This window comes from Caretta caretta, chromosome 28 (genome assembly GCF_965140235.1).
Source record: "Caretta caretta isolate rCarCar2 chromosome 28, rCarCar1.hap1, whole genome shotgun sequence".
Lineage (NCBI taxonomy): Eukaryota > Metazoa > Chordata > Testudines > Cheloniidae > Caretta > Caretta caretta.
Genome location: NC_134233.1, coordinates 5,340,874 through 5,346,927, shown reverse-complemented (window position 1 = coordinate 5,346,927; position 6,054 = coordinate 5,340,874). Strand labels below are relative to the sequence as shown.

Sequence of the window (6,054 nt, the reverse complement as noted above, 5' to 3'; positions counted from 1 at the left end):
CTGAAACCCCTCCTGATTGGTAGAGGGTGGTGGGAGGAATTCTTAGAGGGGTCACACGAACCACTTCCAGACAGGTCATCCTGCCCCGGAACTCCCCCTGATTGGTCAAATCTTCTCTTGGGGCATTCTTATCAGGGCGGAACCCATCCCGATTGGTAGAGGACAATGGGAGGAGTTCTTAGAGGGGTCACATGACACACCTTGCTTCCGGTCATTTGTCCGCCTTGACCCTGGAAGTAATACCTCATGGCTTGGGACTTCCAGTGACCAGTGGGCAAGGCTTATGAGGGCCAAGGGTGGGGTTAATGTTTGATTGACGGTAGGGCCCTTATACTACTGGAGCGCCTTCTTCTGTTTGTGTCCCTTCCGCTTCAGTCCCCAAGCACTCGGCCAGGACAGATGTCACTTATGACCTCCGTTGCCACCAGCTGGACAGAGGGACTTGGGTCTTTCTTGAGGACCTGGAGAGCTGAAATGACACAGGACAACATGTTAGTATACAGACTGTCAAATCACAGCTAAGCGTGATCACAGAATCTTGAAGTACCAGAGCAGAATGATCACATGGTAAAATGTGAAACTAGGCTCAGTCTTCTATTGGGGTGGAAAATACATGAGAGATGAATATGCCTCACTTTTCATATTGTCACCTGTGCCGGAAATAGCTGGAGACTTACTACCTCTGAATACCTCGCTACAGAAGCTCTCCAATACAAAGAAAGCTTTAGCTTCCTCCATTGGCTCCCTTCCATGCTCCCAACAAGCGGGGAGACCCTGACTCGACCAGAAAGTCATCCACTCTGCTGTAAATGGAAGAAGGTCCATTGTTTCAATAGCTTCCACTTTTAAGTTTATTTTCCATCTCTATTCAGGAGCCACTGTCTGAGCTCCAATCACCCTGGAATTGAACAGAGGCCAGGTCCAAGCTGCTTTGTGCAGGATGCAGGGCACCTACTGGAAGAAAAATTGCTGGTGGGAAATTTGGGGCAGCAGAAAGTGGCTACAATTTCTCCTCACCTGGGGAGTCCACAGAGAGCCAATAAAGCCCAAAGAGTGGATAGCACTGGCTGCGGAGGGGGCCTTGCCAGGACAACCAGGAGATGCACGGACTCACATCACACCCTCTGCAGCTTCCTCCTTCAGGGGAAATTAAAGCTGACTTTCTACTGGGCAAGAGTGAATTTGTCCTTTGACGTGTGGCTGATGCACTTTGCACCAGTGCTATCGGTTACAGCTGCTTGTCAGCTAAATTCCTTTAGAACTCACGGATGAGCAGAACTTCAGCTGTATTTATTACTTACACATCAGCAGATGTTCCAGGTCCAGCCATTTCATACGCTGCCTGTCTGTGTGTTCCAGGATGATGCCTAAATACACAATGGAAAACAAACAACAACAATAAAACCTTCCCTTGTTGAGTGCAAAGTGATATTAGCAGCCCCTAGACAGGTCTTTGGCCTCTCCTACTGTGGGCCTAAGGGTGAGCTGTGGGCAAGAGGATGCTCGTGCAGTTTAGAGTCCACACTGAAGAGAATGAGAAAGACTTTTTTTTTTAAGAATGTTTACACAAAACCCATTTGCTTTAAAGAGTCTGTGTTCCTCTTGCCACTGCTGTCAGTTATTGGAGACATACTAAGCTAGTGTCTTGGTCTAGTGGTCTGAGCAAAGGACTGGGGCCAGGAATAAGTGAGTTCTAAGCAGGGATCCCACAAGGTGACTGATAGGTGAGACTTAGGGCACAACGCCTGCCTGTCTCACCTGGGTATGCTTGGGAGAAGAGGGCACAGGGCCAAAGCGGAGGAACCTTTTGCCTCCTTGACAAGGTGGTGTGGCCAGGAACCTGAAACAGCAGGCGCTGAGGGCAGGTGGGCTGCATGCCTCCCAATGATGAAGTAGTAGTGAAGAGCACTGAGCAACACTGTGGGTGGGTCTGCACTTTGAGCGAGGGAGATCACTCCCAGTTCAATGGGACAGGCCCACTCTAGCTCGGACAGCGCTCGCATGCTAAAATTAGAATGTAGCTAAAGCAGCACGAGCAGTGGGAGGAGCTAGCCACCTTGAGAATCGACTTTGGGGTTTGGATGGGATCATACTTGGGGTGCTTAAACTTCTTGCTGCTCCTGCCATCGCAGCTACTCTCTATTTTTAGCACTCAGGGCTAGTGCGGGTATGTCTCATCAAGCTGGGAATTAGACCCCCAGCTCCAAGTGTAAACATGCCCTACGAGACAGTGTCCCAGCCTTTACTACTAAATGACTGCACCATGCTTTCCCTGCAACAATCCCAAAGCACTTTATAGCAAGTCATGATTTCCTCCGACCACCACACTGGAGAGGTAGGGATATTAACATCCCCATTTATGTATGGGAAGCTGAGGCACAGAGAGATTAATGGCAGCTCAGTGCTGCACAGTGGGATTTTCTTCTCTCTCCCTCAATGGGAATACCAAAAGGGACACTGGGCATCATCTCTCACCAGCTAACTTGGCTGCAACTGCCCGCATCTCTTCCCAGCTGCTACAGAAGTACGTGATGGTGCTTTTGTACAAGTTCTCCAGCAGCTCGGCATTCTCTTTGGCCTAGAGGAAATCAGGGACACATGAGCTCTCTCTGGCTAGAAGTGCCCTTTGACTGCCAGCACATGCTTTTACGAGCCACAGGTAAATCAGAGAAAGAACAGGTGACTGGGTGGACGTGGGAAAAATGGGGATCTGTGGCAGATTTACATTTTCCATCACCGTCAGTCATATATCCCACTCTGACCGTTATTTCCATTACCCATCACACATCTCTACACCACCACACGCCACTCCAGTCAAGAATCTCAGACACTTCAACAGCTAACTCACAAGGTGTCTGCAAATGTCCACCTGGAGCTCCTCAGGCTTCAGCTCAGCTGTGCTATCAAGGTGTTCATTCACTGCAGTTTGGAGCCTCTTCAGTCCCAAAAACGGGACACAGAGGTGAAACGTAGCTCTGCATTCCTGAAAAAAAGAAAGCGTGTCACACACACCATTTAATTGTTCCCTACTGAGTGCTATGGTCATTCAAAGGGAACTCATCTGCTTGCCTGCTCATCTATTCCAGGATAAAAAGGGATTCATCTGGATGTAATTGGCAGAAAACATGCAGGAATGACTAATAGAGGGGAGAGCTTCCACTGCAACCTGGAGGTAGCATCAATGTCTTTTTGGAACAGATCTACCTATGAAAGCTGCTTCACCAGGTCTCTCTTCTGTTCTGGGGAGGCGGGGGCCTGGGGTGCAGAGACAGACAGGAATAGAGAGCTGTCGGGCTCAGACCCATGACCTATCCTGGATTCTGGTGAGGCAGCCATGGAGCAACCTGGCGGGAACTGACTCAGCAGGAGGGCAATGAACTGAGGGGAGAATTTGGGCCTCCACAGCAGGCAGGACTAGCAGAGCTCCCCTGGCATTGGGAGGAAGATTCCTTTGGCTTAGTAAATAAGTCACTCTCGGTCTTACCACTGAAACCCTGGGGTTCGGGTCTTGCAGGTGCAGCAGAAGTGTGACCCAGCTCTGTCTAACCTGCTCGGCGAAATAGCCCTTCCATTTTCTTTTGGTCAGGCGGGCCAGGATGCCAAATAGGACAAAGGACAATAAACGAAGAGCATCGTCCTCCTACAGCCAAGAAAGCCCCATAAGTTAGTAACTAAGGGACAATCACATCACGTACCTCGCACAGCCATCTCTTCTACGCTAAAGTTGAGGGATTCCAACTACAGCTAGTCGGAAACACTTTCATGCACGAATTTTTGACTTGAATTTGCTGATTCATCAAACTATTTTAGCGACAGTTCCATTTTGATGAAATTCCTCCAGAAGCCAGGCAGGGGTCCTTAGAAACCTGCCTGCTGTCTTGACAGTGCACCCATTCAGCTCCTTGGAAGCCGATCTAGCAGGCTGACTGGGATCGTGGGCTTCCAAACCCACAGCGTCTGGGACCCTGGCTCTCAAATTTGCAACTCCCTGGCACTTCTAGCTCCCACAGTTTCCTGGGTTCCCAGCACCTGGGTTCCCAGCACCGAGAGCAGACTACCCGGACCCAAGGCTTTCAATAGAGCTCGGTTGAGAATAGTAATTCCGTTTCACAAAGAGTTTTGAAGTTTGGGGAGAGGGAGTCCCACAAATAGGAACAAAACCAAAATTTGAAATCTCAAAATTCTCTGCAAAAACAGAATCATTCCAACCCTCTCACATAAAAATGGTATAGAGCAGGCCCAACACTCTCTATTGTACCTTGGAACCCCCTTTTCATGGTTATCTAGCTATCTAATCTAGTATTCAGACTTTCTTTGAGGTTCTCAGTGGCAAGAAAGAAGAACAGAAGGGGGAGACTGTGGGAGCAGGGATGTCATCCCCATCCTCCTAATGTTCTCCTCCTCCGTAAAACACCTCTCTTCCCTGGGGCCGAAACATCTCTTCACTCTGACATGAGCAATGCCCAGGGAGTAAATGGAGTCTAATCAAGATCGCTTGAACTGGGGCTGGAGAGTTCTGGTCACATACGTTGTCAAAGTAGGTCCGGATCTGTTGGGTGAGGTCTCTGAAGGAAGAACCTATGTCCTTCTCTTTCAGCTCCTTCAGGACTTTGGCCACTGCTTTCATGCTCTCGCCAATGACTTCAGAACTCAAAGGGTCACTTAAGGCCCTGATCAGTATGACCATAAGAAACTTCTTCTGCTTTTTCACCTGGACAAAAATATGACATTAAAGAACACTGATCACTGATCACACTTCTAATACGTTTTCTTTAGCAGTTATGAAGCTGTGGGAATTTCATCTCCCCCTCCCACCCCCGGAGACCTATAGCTATATTTCAGACCAGGTTCGAGCTACAATGAGCCAAACTTGGTGCCATAATACACCTGTGTCATCCTATCATTAGATTCCTAGTTACTTAGATTGCAAGGCCAAAAGGAACCCTTGTGATTATCCGGCCTGACCTCCTGCATAACACTGAACTTCCCCGAAATAGTCTCTGTTGGAACTAGAGTGTATCTTTTAGAAAAACGTTCAATCTTGATTTTAAAATTGCTAGTGACAGAGAATCCACTCCAACCCTTGGTAAATTGTTCCAATGGTTAATTAAAATTACCATTAAAAATCAATGCCTTATTACCAGTCTGAATTAGTCTAGTTTCATTTTCCCCCATTGAATCTTCTTATACCTTTGTTTGCTAATGGGAAGAACCCATTCTCAAAATGTGTTCCCCATGTGAGTAGTTCTAGACTGTCCTCAAGTCACTCCTTAACCTTCTCTTTGTAAGGCTAAATAGATTGAGCTCCTTGAGTCTATCACTAGAGGTATCTTTTCCAATCCTTTGAGAATTCTTGTGACTCTTCTCCGAATCTTCTCTAATTTATCAGCATCCTTCTTGAATTGTGGAGACCTGATCTGGACACAGCATTCCAGCAGTGCTCACATGAGCGTCATATTCAGAGGGAAAAGAACTTCTTTACTCTTATTCAAGATTCCTCTCTTTATGCCTCTAAGGCTCATTTCAGCCCTTTTGGCCACAACTTCGCATTGGGACACCTTATGTTCAACTGATTCTCTGCCATGACTCAAGTGGTTTTCAGCATCATTGCTTCTTGGGATAGAGTCTCTCATCCTGTAAGTAAGGCCTGCATTTTTTATTCCTAGATGGAGACATTTACACATGGTCATATTAAAGTGCACAGATTGTTTGCTTATGCCCAGCTTAGCAAAGGATCTAGCTTGCCCTGTATTGACTGCAAAGAGGTTACTCGGGTATGTGAGAGAGCAGAATTTGGCCTAGTGCATTGGGTGCAGCCTCTGTAAACTCCGAAGAACTATTTCCCTTGGTTTCTCTAGTTATGCTGCATTCTAGTCAGTATTCTCTCTTACCTTCTCAGGTGCCCCATAGACTAAATTTCCCAGGCCTCTTACAGCCATCTGCCGGACAATGCTGTTCCTATCATGTGACCTTTCTTCCAAGATGCGTAAGACTGGCTTAAGGAACTTCTTCTCCCTGAGCATGGGATCACTCATTAGCTGAAAGGAAATCAAC

The 6,054-nt window shown here is 47.5% G+C and overlaps 1 long non-coding RNA gene across 1 annotated transcript; it reads right to left on the bottom strand.

Moving 5' to 3' along the window:
• Window positions 1-317: 317 nt before the first annotated feature.
• Window positions 318-2,550, bottom strand: LOC142070257 (uncharacterized). The gene is made up of 3 exons (XR_012666232.1): window positions 2,476-2,550; window positions 1,302-1,367; window positions 318-469 (listed from the first exon to the last, which is right to left on the bottom strand). It is a non-coding gene; the product is annotated as an uncharacterized LOC142070257 (long non-coding RNA).
• Window positions 2,551-6,054: the final 3,504 nt, after the last annotated feature.